Raw genomic sequence first — 15,840 nt, forward strand, 5'->3', positions numbered from 1 at the left:
CCATTCCCGATCCAGGTTTTAATTGTTTTTCCCTTCCCTGTGAACTGAATGGTTAAGGGGTGGCACCAGGTATTGCATTCTGAGCCCCGACTTATCTGGTGGCTATAATTTGCTCTAACCCTGATTAAATCCCAAGAAGAGGAGGGTTCCCAATAAGTAGTCCCACTGGTTTCACATCCCCAGTTTTTACAGTAGAAGTCTTCCTTGCCCCCGCACCAGGAGTCAATTGAATGAGGTCTGTGGTGACCGGGGCACACGTAAAAGGAGTATGCCTTTAGTTTACCCTTGCGATGGGGGGAGTGGCATCCTCCGGCTTGTTTTGCCCCCCCTCGTCGACCCATGAAATCCCAGTCGGGGGTTCCTATAGCCAGTTTACAAAGGTCAGGGTGTAAGTCTGGCCACCATGTCCAAGGGGAAGCAGTTTTTTGGATTGACCAGGTTATATCTCCTACCTGGGAGACGACTTGCCATGTGAGCAGTTGAGGAGCGTGGGGATTAGGATTGGACGACCTGCTCGCCGTTCCCATGACGCAAACGCAGCTTAAGAGGGTTATCAGTCTTTTCCACCTTCCAGAGATCTGCTGCATTCTGGGGTGCCTTCTTTACGTGTGTGGCGTGAACCCAAGAGGTTATACCGTCCGCCTTGACTGCTGTGGGCGTAGTGAGGAGCACCACGTAGGGCCCCTTCCAACGTGACTCTAATGACCCCGTCCGATGTCGTCTCACAAGGACAGAGTCCCCAACCTGGAATTGGTGCGGGATGAGCAGATCACCAGGCTGGTAGGCCTCTTTTAGCTGGTTCCAGATGTCGCGCCTGACGGCCTCGAGTGCTTTCAAGCGGGCTGACAAAGGTATAGAAGGTATAATGTCAGGGTCATGTATCCCTATTTGTGCCAAAGGGGGAGGGGTTCCATAGAGGATTTCAAAGGGTGTAAGTTTTAAGGGCCCTTGTGGGGTGTTCCGGGCGCGGAACAGGGCAAAGGGCAGGAGGGCTGTCCAGTCACTATCGCCGGTCTCTATGGACAATTTAGTTAGGGTCTCTTTAATTGTTCTATTCATCCTTTCTACCTGGCCTGAGCTCTGGGGTCTATAAGCACAATGTAATTTCCAATTGATCCCCAGTTGACTGGCCAGTCCCTGACTTACCTGGGCAACGAATGCAGGACCATTGTCAGATCCAATTACCTTTGGGATCCCGAATCTCGGGAGGATTTCTTCCAATATCTTCTTGGCTACTACAGAGGCAGTCTCTTTTCGGGTGGGGAAAGCCTCTACCCATCCCGAGAAGGTATCTACAAATACTAGAAGATATTTATTTCCATACCGGGCCGGTTTGATTTCAGTAAAGTCTATCTCCCAAAAGGTTCCGGGCCTATCTCCCCGGAGTCTATGTCCAGTGCGGTATTTGGTAACTGCAGCATTTGTGAGAGCGCAAGCTCTACAATCCTTATAAATTTCTTCAGCCGCCTTTCTCAAATCTGGTACCTGGTACGGGGAGGCCTCAATAATTTTAATTAGTTTCTGAGGGCTCAAGTGGGTTAGCCGATGTAGATGTGATAGATATTCTCGCCCTTCTGCAACGGAAAGGACTTTCTCTTCTTTAGTTAGTTCCCCACCGGAGACAGTTTTGTTGACCTTAGCTCCCTGGAGAGTCAGGACCATAGGTCCTAGTGCCGCCCGCTTGGCTTCCAAATCTGCTAAGCGGTTCCCTTGAGCTATGGGGTCGGTGCCTTTCTGATGACCTGGGCAATGGATGATTGCCACCTTTTTAGGCAAATGTATAGCCTCTAGGAGGCCCAGAATCTCTTTTTTATTTTTGATATCTTTTCCGGCCGAGGTAAGCAGCCCTCTTTGTTTATAAATAGCCCCATGAACATGGGCAGTAGCAAAGGCATACCTGCTGTCCGTGTATATATTCACAGTCTTATTCTCAGCTAACCTTAACGCCTGTGTCAGGGCGATAAGCTCAGCCTTTTGTGCAGAAGTCCCTTCCGGCAAGCTGCTTGCCCACAGAGTCTTTTTCCCGTCTACCACAGCAGCCCCAGCCATCCTCTTACCTTCTGCCATAAAGCTGCTGCCGTCGGTGTACCAATTAGGGGCCCCAGCCCATGGCTTATCCGGCAGATCGGGTCGGGTCCCCGTTTCTGATGCCAAGATGTCGCCACATTGGTGAACAGGTATTTCATCATCCGCTTCGGGCAGTAGTGTGGCCGGGTTTAAGATGGCCGGTGGGGCAAAGGTAATTCTCTCAGTTAGGAGCAGACTTTGGTAGTGAGTCATCCGGGCGTTAGTCATCCATCGATCTGGAGGCTGTCTGATAATGCTTTCTAAGGCATGGGGGGCTACTACGGTTATCTGTTGGCCCAGAGTTAACTTATCTGCATCTTTCACCAGCTGGGCAGTGGCGGCGATTGCCCTTAAGCAGGAGGGCCATCCACTGGCTACCGGATCCAGTTTTTTTGATAGATATGCGACTGGGCGCTTCCAGGGCCCAAGGGCTTGAGTTAGGACTCCCCGGGCGATTCCCTTTCTTTCATCTACATACAAGGTGAAGGGCTTGGTCAAATCTGGTAGGGCCAACGCGGGAGCCTCTAATAATGCCCGTTTTAGAGTCTCAAAAGCCTTCTGGTGCTCTAGAGTCCCGACAAAGTTCCCACTTTCCTTAGTCAATGGGTACAGTGGAGCAGCCAGGGTAGCAAACCCAGGGATCCACAATCGGCAGAAGCCGGCTGTCCCCAGGAATTCCCTTACCTGGTGAGCGGAGGTTGGGGCCGGAATCTGGGTCACAGTCTTTTTCCGTGCGTCGGTTAACCACCTTTGGCCGTCCTTTAGTGTGTAGCCTAAGTAGACTACTTTTTCCTGGCACAACTGTGCCTTTTTTTTCGACGCCCGGTATCCCAACTCACCCAACTCGGCCAGGAGGCGCTTGGTCCCTTCTTCACAGTCTCCCGGGGTTTCCGCTGCCAACAATAGATCATCTACATACTGTAAAAGAGTCACTTGAGGGTTTTTAACCCTATAATCGGTCAAGTCCCTGTGGAGGGCTTCATCAAACAGGGTAGGGGAGTTTTTAAACCCTTGAGGCAGTCTCATCCAAGTCAGTTGTCCAACGATCCCCATATCAGGGTCGCGCCACTCGAAAGCAAAAAGTAATTGGCTTTTTGGGTGAAGCCGTAGACAGAAGAATGCATCTTTCAGGTCCAAGACAGTGTACCATTTTCGTGATGGGGGGAGGGAGCTGAGTAGGTTATATGGGTTTGGCACGGTAGGGTGTAAATCCTGCACTCTTTTATTTATCTCTCTCAAATCCTGGACCGGCCTATAATCATTAGTTCCAGGCTTTTTTACAGGCAGGAGGGGGGTGTTCCAAGGAGACTGGCAAGGAACCAGGATTCCTTGTTGGAGCAGCCTCCGGATATGGGGGCGGATTCCTTCTCTGGCCTCTTTGCTTATTGGGTATTGACGCACCCTTATCGGGAGGGCTCCGGCCTTAAGATCTATCACGACTGGGGGAATTCTCGTAGCCGTCCCTAGTCCCCCGGTTTCAGCCCATGCCGTTGGAAATTCGATCAGCCACTTATCGGTATTGAGCCGAGCTCTAGGCTTAGGCTGCTGATGGAGCCGATATTCTTCCTCTAGCTCCAGGGCCAATATCATGGTGGTAGGTGCGGACCAGGATACTGTAGGCCGAGGTTGAGCAAAATCGATTTGAGGTGTTAGTTTGGTTAAAGGTCTCGACCTAGCAACGGGGTCGGGCATTCAGGAATCACTAGGAAGGAATGGGACACCCTTCCTTTTCCCAAGTCCACTGTCCGGGAAGTAGTCCATGAGTATTGTTTCTGCCCAGTGGCTCCAACAACCAGAGTCTTTTTAGTTTTTAATTTCCCCAAAGGTTGCTTCAGTACTGAATATTCAGCCCCAGTATCAATCAGAAAACTCATAGGGGTCCCCTCAACAGTTAGGGTTACCCTAGGCTCGGGGAGGGGGCCCGAGCCCCGTCCCCGCTATTCTTCGTCCTCTCCTAAAGACAACACCTTGGGTGTGGCCCTTTTCTTGGGGCATTCCCTTGCCCAGTGTCCTCTCTCCTTACAATAGGCACATTGGTCCTTGTCCAAGGGTTGCCGTCTGCGTGAGCCTGGTCGTGGGGCGTTGCCCAGGTTCCCTGACTGTCTGTGATCTGGCCCTGTCGCTTTTATCACTGCGGCCAGTATTTTAGTTAGTTTTTTTTCTCGTCTCCTGTCTCTCCTGTCTTCCCTCTCCTCAGCCTCCCTTCTCTCTCTTTCTCGCTTTTCCTCTTCACTCTCCCTTTTATGATACACCTTTTCAGCCTCCTTTATTACGTCCCGCAGGTCGTAGTCTTGCAGCCCCTCTAGCCTTTGTAATCTCCTCTTTATATCTGGGGCTGACTGTCCAATAAAGGCCATAATGACAGAGGCCTTCTGCCCTTCCGAGGACGGATCAAAGGGCGTGTACCTGCGGTAAGCCTCCATCAATCGTTCTAGAAAAACGGAGGGGGGTTCAGTGGGTCCTTGCTGAATCTCTCTTACCTTAGCCAAATTGGTGGGCCGCCTTGCGGCTCCCCGGAGACCCGCCACTAGAGCCCGGCGGTAAGCGGACAGCGACCCCCTACCTTCAGCCGTGTTATAGTCCCAGTTGGGTCGGTTGTGCGGAAACCCTTTTTCCGCCTCAGCTGTCGTTGCCGGCTGCCCGTTGGTGCCTCGGATGTTCTTTCTTGCTTCCTGTGTGATTCTTTCTCTCTCCTCCGTGGTGAAGAGCGCCTGTAAGAGCTGTTGACAGTCATCCCAAGTGGGCTGATGGGAAAACATTAGGGACTCTATCAGGCGGTTAATCCGGCGGGGTTTTCTGAAAAGGGGGATGGTTATTTTTCCAGTTATACAGGTCTGAGGAAGAGAAAGGCCAGTACTGGAGGGGTGACAGCTGGTTGGGTCCCGCAGGAGCTCCATACTCTCTTAGAGGAGCGCCACCGTGGTATCAGGCCCGTCCGGAGTGGCTCCAGCGGCTTCGGGTTCCAGCGGAGGGACCCGAGCCAGTCACCCTCCGTCCTGATTGCGATCCTGGAGCGGGGAGGGGTAAGGGGAGGCGAAAGGGGGCCATTCGGGAGGAGGCTCAATCTCAGGGTAGACCCGGGGGCCGAAGGGTCTCCGACTCCGCTGTTCGAGTTGATTTCGATTTCTTTCGTGTCTCCGCATCTTGTAGCGCCAGGACTCGGGGGCCTAGTTTTTCCGCTTTTACCCATGGCTTAACCCACGGGAGTGGGTTCTGCACTAGATCCTGCCACACTGTAATATATGGTCGTTGGTCAGGATGGGACCCCGGTCTCTCCTGGAAAACAATAGCCCTCACCGAGAATAACAGTTAGATTAAACGTCCCCTCAGGGGGCCAACCCACATTGAGGGAGGGCCACTCAGAGGTGCAAAAAGTCTGCCAACGCCCTTTTTTTATTTCTACCGACAAATCGTGCGCTCTCGCTCTCACTTCAGTCCAGTGGTCTAAGGTCAAAGAGAGGGGGGTCGTCATAGTCTGTCCCATCCCGTCAAATGAGGTCCACGTAACGAACAAAAACAGAACAATGAACACCAAAAACACAGCAAGACATAAACAACTTTGCCCGGTTGGTGTCTCTACAAGCCAACCGAAGGCGGTTTCAGACGGGAGGGGTTTTCGTGTCCTCCCTGGGAAAAAGAGTGCCGTTACTTTTTCCACCTGAAAGGGGGTGGTCAGGCTTTCCTGACTCCCCTTGTCCCTTGGGGCGTCCCCCAGGGTTGCAGCCTGCAGTTCCCAGCACGTCTGCCACTGCAGCTGCTCGGCCCTCACGGCCCGAAGCGGCGGCTGCCCAGATACCAAGACCAAAACAATGCTTCGCGGCGCCGCACACACTCACACACCCAGTCACTCAGGCTTACATCCAAGGGGTCTTCGGAGTCTGGGGTGACCGCGCAGATCCCGGACGAGCCCCCAAATGTAGGATCCCAAAAAGGAAATCCAACTCCAGTCTCGGGAAGGCGCGGACCCACAGACACAGGAGACCGAGCTTGATGCAAACGCACGAGGTTTATTAAGCGGAGCTCCGGGTCGACACGTATCTCTCGCAGGAGACAGAGGGGTCGACCCCGAACCTTAAGGGGCAAGCTCTTTTATAGGATTCGGAAGCATAAAGCGGGAAAAGGTTGGCGCGGTCTTACATGATTGGCTAATTTAAAACATTTAAACAGTTACATTTTATGGCGCAAATTGCTATGGCGTGAAGCAATTATCAGGTTACACACACGCGTCCCCATCTGGACCCCCTCCACCCCGACCCTCCCAAACTTATCCCTCTGGAGCACTCTCTTGTTCTCAATTTTCCCCGAACAGTTTAGGGCGAGTCTTCTATGAATAGAGTCAGTCAGGATCGATAAACGTTCCCCCTTATACCAGGAATCCTTAGGGTGTGGAGGTGCCTGTCTCTAAGGTATTAACTTTTAAATTTTTAATATAATTTACTTCCTTCAGCCTGACTTAATCAGATAAGCCATTTAGGAGAGTTTCTAGAAGCCAGAGATTCTCCCACTGGAGTACAAACTTCCATGAGTTCCAAGCCTACAAGGAACTGAATTTTGGCAACAATAATGTGATCTTAGAAGACCTCACACGAGACCCCAGACCTGGTTAACATGTTGATCTCAACCTTGTGGGACCCTGAGCAGGTAACTCATTTAAGCTGTGCTTGGACTTCTGACCTACAGAAACTGTGAGATAATTAATGGATGTTGTTTAATTTTCTAAATTTGTGGTAATCTGTTATGCAGCAATAGAAAACAAATATAACCCTCTTCATTCATAGCACTTGAAAACCATAGTGGCCAAGCCTTCTTCTCAATTTCCCAATTCTCTGAAGACTCCTTTTCAGGGACCTTCACAAAAAATATGTTCTCTCTTTTTTAGCCCAAATTAAAACATTAATGCTCAGCAACCATTATTAAGTAGTCCAATTTGGGTCAAGGGACCCCAACAACCTCCCCTTCCCCCATATACATCTCACCCCAACCCCTACATGCACACACACGCACACAATCCCAAGGTGGGCTCAACCTGGCTCACTTTGCACACATAGAAACGGAAACTGAGACTGCTTCAGTACAAGTAGTGACAAGTCTTATGTGCACTGGTGTTAACCAGGCTGAATACAGTGGTTGTCACAGATCCAATACAGCAATGAGGACCCTGTTTAAAATCAGGAGAGAGGGATCCCTGGTTATCCTGAACGGGGTAGTCGGGGGCGCAAAACGCATGCCACTTATGCTGCCACTTGGGATTCTTATACTCATGCCAGACACTGGTAATTACGCCGCCATTTTTTCCCCAGTAAGCCGCGATACAGACTCAAATCTTTCTCAACATATCAGTCCAATTATCTTCTGCTAATTTATTAGAAAAGAAGCAGTAAAATTTATATCATATTAAAGATTTCATACATATACTAGTAAAAAAAAGAGTAGTCATGAATGCTATGTCTGTGTTTACCTCCTCCCCAAACATTTATTGAACACCTAGTACTTAGTATGTGATAATGACATCTGGGCACTGAGAGTACTGTGATAAATAATATCCTGAACATTTCTGTCCTGGGGGATGCATGCTATTTTATTTGGCCCATATATGAATTATTTATTTATTTATTTATTTTTAAAGGTGTGATATACTGTCCTGAAGTTTTATTTTTATTTATTTATTTTTTTTAATTTTTTGTTTATTGCAGTAAGATTGGTTTATAGCATTGTAAAAATTTCAGGTGTACATCATTGTACCTCCACTTCTGCATGGACTACATCATGTTCACCACCAAAATACTAATTACAACCCATCACCACACACATGTACTGAAATATCCCTTTCAGCCTCCTCCCTCCCCCCTTCCCCTCTGGTAACCACCAATCCAATCTCTGTCCCTATGTGTTTGTTTATTGTTGTTATTATCTACTACTTAATGAAGGATATCATACGGTATTTGACCTTCTCCCTCTGACTTATTTCACTTTGCATTATACCCTCAATGACCATCCATGTTGTCACAAATGGCTGGATTTCGTCATTTCTTATGGCTGAGTAGTATTCCATTGTGTATATATACCACAGCTTCTTTATCCATTCGTCCCTTGATGGGCACTTAGGTTGCTTCCAAGTCTTGGCTATTGTGAATAACGCTGCAATGAACACAGGGGTGCATGTACCTCTGCAAATTGGTGTTTTCAAGATCTTTGGATAAATACCCAACAGTGGAATAGCTGGATCATATGGTAGTTCTAGCCTTGATTTTTTGAGGAATCTCCATACTGTTTTCCATAGTGGCTGCACCAGTTTGCACTCCCACCAGCAGTGTATGAGAGTTCCCTTCTCTCCACATCCTCTCCAACACATGTTGTTTCCTGTCTTGTTAATTATAGCCATTCTGACAGGCGTGAGGTGATATCTCATTGTAGTTTTGATTTGCATTTCCCTGATAGTTAGTGATTTTGAACATCTTTTCATGTGTCTGTTGGCCATCTGTATATCTTCTTTGGAGAAATGTCTGTTCAGGTCTTTTGCCCATTTTTTAATTGGGTTGGTAGTTTTTTTGTTGTTGAGATGCATGAGTTCTTTATATATTTTGGAGATTAAGCCCTTATCAGATGTATGGTTTGCAAATATCTTCTCCCAATTATTAGGTTGTCTTTTCGTTTTATTGATGGTTTCCTTTGCTGTGCAGAAGCTTTTTAGTTTGATGTAGTCCCATTTGTTTATTTTTTCTATTGTTTCTCTTGCTCGGTCAGATGTGGTGTTTGAAAAGATATTGCTAAGACCGATGTCGAAGAGCGTACTGCCTATGTTTTCTTCTAGAAGTTTCACAGTTTCAGGTCTTACATTCAAGTCTTTAATCCATTTGGAGTTAATTTTTGTGTATGGTGTAAGGTAAGGATCTACTTTCACATTTTTGCATATGGCTATCCAGTTTTCCCAACACCATTTGTTGAAGAGACTTTCTTTTCCCCATTGTATGTTCTTGGCTCCTTTGTCAAAGATTAGCTGTCCATAGATGTGTGGGTTTATTTCTGGGCTTTCGATTCTATTCCATTGATCTGTGTGTCTGTTTTTGTGCCAGTACCATGCTGTTTTGGTTATTATAGCTTTGTAGTATATTTTGAAATCAGGGAGTGTGATACCTCCAGCTTTGTTCTTTTTTCTCAGGATTCCTTTAGCTATTCGGGGTCTTTTGTTGTTCCATATGAATTTTAGGATTCTTTGTTCTATTTCTGTGAAAAATGTTGTTGGAACTTTGATAGGGATTGCATTGAATCTATAGATGGCTTTAGGAAGTATGGACATCTTAACTACGTTAATTCTTCCAATCCAGGAGCACGGAATATCTTTCCATTTCTTTGTGTCTTCTTCAATTTCTTTCAGAAATGTTTTATAGTTTTCGGTGTACAGATCTTTCACCTCTTTGGTTAAGTTTATTCCTAGGTATTTTATTCTTTTTGTTGCAATTGTAAATGGGATGGTATTCTTAATTTCTCTTTCTGCTACTTCGTTGTTAGTGTACAGAAATGCAACTGATTTTTGTATGTTGATTTTGTATCCTGCAACTTTACCATATTCGTTTATTACTTCTAAAAGTTTTCTGGTGGATTCTTTAGGGTTTTCTATATATAAAATCATGTCATCTGCAAATAGTGACAGTTTCACTTCTTCCTTTCCAATTTGGATCCCTTTTATTTCTTTCTCTTGCCTGATTGCTCTGGCTAGGACTTCCAGTACTATGTTAAATAGGAGTGGTGACAGTGGGCATCCTTGTCTGGTTCCTGTTCTTAGAGGGATAGCTTTCAGTTTTTCACCATTGAGGATGATATTAGCTGTGGGTTTCTCATATATGGTCTTTATTATGTTGAGGTACTTTCCTTCTATACCCATTTTATTCAGAGTTTTTATCATAAATGGATGCTGGATCTTGTCAAATGCTTTCTCTGCATCTATTGAGATGATCATGTGATTTTTCTTCTTCATTTTATTAATGTGGTGTATTACGTTGATTGATTTGCGAATGTTAAACCATCCCTGCATACCTGGAATAAATCCCACTTGATCATAGTGTATAATCTTTTTAAAGTATTGTTGTATGCGATTTGCTAGTATTTTGTTGAGGATTTTGGCATTGATGTTCATCAGTGATATTGGCCTGTAATTTTCTTTTTTTGTGTTGTCCTTGTCTGTTTTTGGTATCAGGGTAATGTCAGCTTCATAGAATGAGTTAGGGAGCTTCCCCCCCTCCTCAATTTTTTGGAAGAGTTTGAGAAGGATAGGTATTAAGTCTTCTTTGAATGTTTGGTAGAATTCAACAGGGAAGCCGTCTGGTCCTGGACTTTTGTTTTTGGGGAGGTTTTTGATTACTGTTTCGATCTCCTTACTGGTGATTGGTCTATTCAAATTCTCTGCTTCTTCTTGATCCAGTTTTGGAAGGTTGTATGATTCTAAGAATTTATCCATTTCTTCCAGATTGTCGAATTGGTTGGCATATAGTTTTTCATAGTATTCTCTTATAATCTTTTGTATTTCTGAGGTGTCTGTTGTAACCTCTCCTCTTTCATTTCTGATTTTACTTATTTGTGCCTTCTCTCTTTTTTTCTTGGTGAGTCTAGCTAAAGGTTTGTCTATTTTGTTTATCTTTTCAAAGAACCAGCTCTTGGTTTTATTAATTTTTTCTAATGTTTTTTTGGTCTCTATGTCATTTGTTTCTGCTCTGATTTTTATTATTTCCCTTCTTCTACTGATTTTGGGCTTTGTTTGTTCTTCTTTTTCCAGTTCCTTTAGGTGCATTGTTAGATTGTTTATTCGAAATTTTTCTTGTTTGTTGAGATAGCCCTGTATCGCTATAAACTTCCCTCTTAGAACCGCTTTTGCTGTATCCCATAAATTCTGGCATGTCGTATTTTCATTTTCATTTGTCTCCAGGTATTTTTTTATTTCTTCTTTGATTTCCTCGTTAACCCAGTCGTTGTTCAGTAGCATTTTGTTTAATCTCCATGTATTTGTGGCTTTTCTGATTTTCTTCCTATAGTTGATTTCTAGTTTCATACCGTTGTGGTCAGAAAAGATGTTTGGTATTATTTCAATCTTCTTAAATTTATGGAGACTTGTTTTGTGGCCTCATATGTGATCAATCCTGGAGAATGTTCCATGTGCATTTGAAAAGAACGTGAATTCTTCGGTTTTTGGATGGAATGCTCTGTATATATCTACTAGGTCCATCTGTTCTAGTGTGTCGTTTAAGGCCAATGTTTCCTTATTGATCTTCTGTTTGGATGATCTATCCGTTGGTGTAAGTGGAGTGTTAAAGTCCCCTACTATTATTGTGTTACTGTCTATTTCTGTTTTTATGTCTGTTAATAATTGCTTTATATATTTAGGTGCATCTACATTGGGTGCGTAGATATTTACAAGTGTTATATCCTCTTGTTGGATTGTTCCCTTGATCATTATGTAATGCCCTTCTTTGTCTCTTTTTACAGTTTTTGTTTTAAAGTCTATTTTGTCTGATATGAGTACTGCTACCCCAGCTTTCTTTTCATTGCCATTTGCGTGGAGTGTCTTTTTCCATCCCTTCACTTTCAGTTTGTGAGTGTCTTTAGGTCTGAAGTGTGTCTCTTGTATGCAGCATATATATGGGTCTTGTTTTTTTATCCAGTCAGCCACCCTATGCCTTTTAATTGGAGCATTTAGTCCATTGACGTTTAAAGTAGCTATTGATAAGTATGTACTTACTGCCATTTTTAACTTTTTTTTTTTTTCTCAGTGTTTTAGTAGTCCTTCTCTGTTCCTTACTTCTTCTATACAGAATTGATGGTCACTTTAGTTTGACCTCTGTCTGAAAGCTGTACTCTTTAACTACCCTCCTCCCTCCTTTTATGTTTTTGATATCATATCTAACCTCTTTTTTGTACATTTGTGTCCATTACGTTCTAATCGTGGAAATAGATAATTTTTCCTATTTGTGGTCTTCTCTTTTCCCCTTAAATCAGTCCCTTTAACATTTCTTGTAACACTGGTTTCTTGGTGACAAACTCCTTTAATTTTTGCTTATCTGGGAAAATTTTGATCTCTCCTTCCATTTTGAACGATAACCTTGCTGGGTAGAGTATTCTTGGCTGTAAGTTTTTTCCTTTTAGCACTTTAAATATATCGTGCCATTCTCTTCTAGCCTGTAAGGTTTCTGCTGAGAAGTCAGCTGATAGCCTTATCAGGTTTCCTTTGTATGTAACTTGACATTCTCTTGCGGCTTTTAGGATTCTCTCTTTATCTTTAATTCTGGACATTTTGATTATGATGTCTCTTGGTGTGGGCCTCTTTGGGTTTATCTTGTTTGGGGCTCTCTGTGCCTCCTGTACCTGGATGTCTGTTTCCTTCCTTAGGTTAGGGAAGTTTTCATCTATTATTTCTTGAAATAGATTCTCTGCCCCCTTGTCTCGCTCTTCTCCTTCTGGGACACCTATAACACGGATGTTAGTGCGCTTGATGTTGTCCCAGAGGTCCCTTAGACTGTCCTCACTCTTTTTAATTCTTTTCTCTTTTACCTGTTCACCTTGGGTAATTTCTTCCAGTCTTTCTTCCAGCTCACAGATCCGTTCTTCTGTATCCTCTACTCTGCTTTTGAGTCTCTCTAATGAATTTTTCATTTCCAGTATTGTATTCGTCATTTCTGATTGGTTCTTTTTTATATCTTCCATTTCTTTGTTGACATTCTCACTGAGTTCATCTATTCTTCTCTCCAGATCAGTGAGCATCCTTAACACTCTTAGTTTGAACTCTCTGTCAGGTAGGTTGCTCATTTCTGTTTCACTTAGTTCCTTTTCTGGGGTTTTGTCCTGTTCCCTTACTTGGAATGTATTCTTTTGCCTCCTCATTTTGCCTCTTTCCCTGTGCTTGTGTCTATGTATCAGGTAGGTCAGCTACGTCTCCTGCTCTTGGATAGGTGACGTTATGTAAGTGCTGCCTTAGGAGGCTTCCAGTGTGCTTCCCTCAGTTCTCAATGTTCCAGGGGTGGCCCCTATGTGGGCTACGTGTGTCTTTCTATTGTGGCCTGTTAGCTCTCCCTATAGGCACCCAGGGAGGCTGAGTTATGCTCCCGGCCAGCTGTTGTAATGCTCAGCTGCTTGTAGTTGTTGTGGGCCCTTCAGTCTCTTTATCAGGTGTGGGGAGCCCCAGCACAGTTGGCTGTAAGTTCTAATACCACATTTGTGTTGCAGTATTTCTTTTAAGTGAGTAGGCCCCAGTGTGGCAGGTTGTTAGGCTCAGGGCCTTACAATTGCTGTAAACCTCTAGCCTATTAGGTCTCTTGTCAGCTCTCTGAGGATTGCAGCTGGGTGGGGCTGGCCTCAGGCACAGGAGCACCCAATTGCTTCAGGCTTTGGAAGGTGGGGTAAACCTCCTATGTGGGTCTTTGAGAAGCACAAGTCTTCTGCAGCTGACAAGTCCTGTTGCCCACAGGTCCACACACACAGTCAACACAGTCCTGCCCCGTGTGAGCACCCCAACCTCCCCAAGCGGACCCAGTCTCTCCACGGCGGGAGCCCCACACACTCCGCCACCACCCCACACTCTCCACCTGCTCCTTGTGCACACCCTGCCCTGCTCAAGTCAGCTCAGTTGCCAGGCTGCAGAGAATCCAGTCACCAATCTATGCAGGCCCACACGTTGCCTGAGGGCTTGTTGTTGGGTGGGGCCAGTCTCTAGGGTGGGCTGCCTGCCCTGGCTGAGCTGGATTAAATCGGTGCTCTAGCGGGTGGAGCAGACCCTGGGCTAGCAGGTCTCAGGGAGAACTCCAATGGCGTCTGTGTCAGCACGCTCACACCAGGCCACAACAATGGCCGCCGCCAATGTCCCAGTCCCTGGAGAGGTCTCACCCCTCACCGAGATGCACTCAGGGCCTATTAGGTGAGTCTCTTGTCACCCCAGCACTGTGCACCTTTCTTTCCGGTGATTTTAGGTTTCTTTCTGGTGATTTTATGATGCTTTCTGGAACGGGTGAGTTTGTGCGCGGGCCCTTTAAGAGCCAGTTTTAGTTTCTTTGTGAACCTGGTTTTCTGGGGGTGCTCCCCAATGCTTTAGTAGCAGGCAAAGTCAGATATTATGCCGCTGGTGTCGATTGTGCTGGGTCCACAAAACGCCCACAGCGGGGGCGCTCTCCTGCTCAGGGCCCCGCGCCTCCAGGGAGGCTGCGTGCCTGTGAGCTGCTCCCCGCGGCCGTGAAGCTGGTGGCTTGTGAAGGCGGCGTTTTTCCTCTCCGGAAGGCAGTCTCTGCCTCTTCCACCTCAGTTAGGATTGTCCGTTGTTGCAGGAGTTCCTCTCATCCAGTTTTCAGTTCTGTCTCAGGGGTAATTTTTCCATGAGTAGTTGTCAGTTGGCTGTGTCCACGGGAGGAGGTGAGTTCAGAGTCTGCCTATGCCGCCATCTTGACTCCCTATGAATTATTTAATACTCAAATATATTTTATTTCACAGAGTATGAATAATTCCCAAATAATATTTTTTTCTGCTTAGAATGTGAGTTAATAGGAGGCCTTGAGGAACTGTGCCTAAATTCCATTGAGTGACTATACATTATCCCTGGTAAGCCATTTGAAAGGGAAACTTATGCTGTTTGAAATCAGATGGGGCCTCAGATTCAGTGCTCTGAGTGGTTACATCAGGGATCAAACTTGGAGGGCATATATCTTTTGGACCAGTCTCTGGTGTGGTCCCTAAAAAAATAAAAGCTATTGAAATATCACTAAATAACATTTGATTTTAAATTGACAAATTGAATCTAAGGGAGGTAAGGTAACCAAGCTGATTTCAAAAAACCTGGTCAGAGATAGAGCTGGGATATCTCCATATTCTGGGCTCTATAGAAGAGAGAAAATTAAATAAGGCATCTCATTGGTTAATTGAAATTCAGCAAGTTTTTCAAAAAGCCCTAAGTAGTGGTAATCAAAGCTCCTGGGCATGCTGGCAAGCCTGAGATACAAACAAGTGAGAGAAGAAGGGGCCCAGCTGAAGGAAAGCCTTGACATGGGAGAGAGAAGGAAGTGATGCAAGTTGATGGAAAGAAATGCAGGGACACAGAGCAGTAGACTGTGGTTCGGAATGTCTCATCCTCTGCACAATTGACACTTTGGGCCCCATAGTTCTTAGTTGTGGGGACCTGCCTGTACACTGAGGGTGTTTAGCAACATTCCTGTCCTCTACCGACCAGATAGCAATATCATTCCCCACCCCAAATTGTGACAACCATAAATATCTCCAGACATTGCCAAATGTTCCCTGGGGGGAAAATAACCTCTGTTGAGAATATGGCTGTAGGTGTATAACATAGTTCACTAAGGTGGAAGTCAGCATTGTGGGAGACAACACTTATGAATCAGGAATTTCATAATTACTTTTGGAAATATTCATTCATTCTTTCGTCCAGCAAATATTTGTTGAATACCTACTATGTGCTAGGAGCTGTTTTAAGTGATTAGGATTCATCAATTAACAAAAGAGGAAAAAATTCCTTTTCTCAATAGACATAATGATTAAGTAAATCTCACAGTATATTAGGTGAGAGGTGCTAAGGAAAAATAAAGCAGGATAAGGAGGATTAGGAGTGTGGGTGTGGTGGGGTGGTTGCTGTTTTAAATTGATTATGGGAGATGATTGGACTATGAGTGTGTTAGATTAAAAAAACCTTGAAGGAAAGAACTATGTTATTTTTCTTTGTAACCTTCATAGAGCTAATAGCGTGGATGATACATATTAGGGACACAATTATTTAGTTATTCATTAAAT

At 45.2% G+C, this 15,840-nt stretch overlaps 1 pseudogene across 1 annotated transcript; it reads right to left on the reverse strand.

Annotated features, from left to right (window-relative positions):
• Positions 1 to 454: 454 nt before the first annotated feature.
• Positions 455 to 5,802, reverse strand: LOC147914684 (uncharacterized; annotated as a pseudogene). The gene is made up of 2 exons (XR_015554920.1): positions 2,752 to 5,802; positions 455 to 842 (listed from the first exon to the last, which is right to left on the reverse strand). The product of XR_015554920.1 is annotated as an uncharacterized LOC147914684 (transcript).
• Positions 5,803 to 15,840: the final 10,038 nt, after the last annotated feature.

This window comes from Ceratotherium simum, chromosome 17 (assembly GCF_057802395.1).
Source record: "Ceratotherium simum simum isolate JZ-2026a chromosome 17, ASM5780239v1, whole genome shotgun sequence".
Lineage (NCBI taxonomy): Eukaryota > Metazoa > Chordata > Mammalia > Perissodactyla > Rhinocerotidae > Ceratotherium > Ceratotherium simum.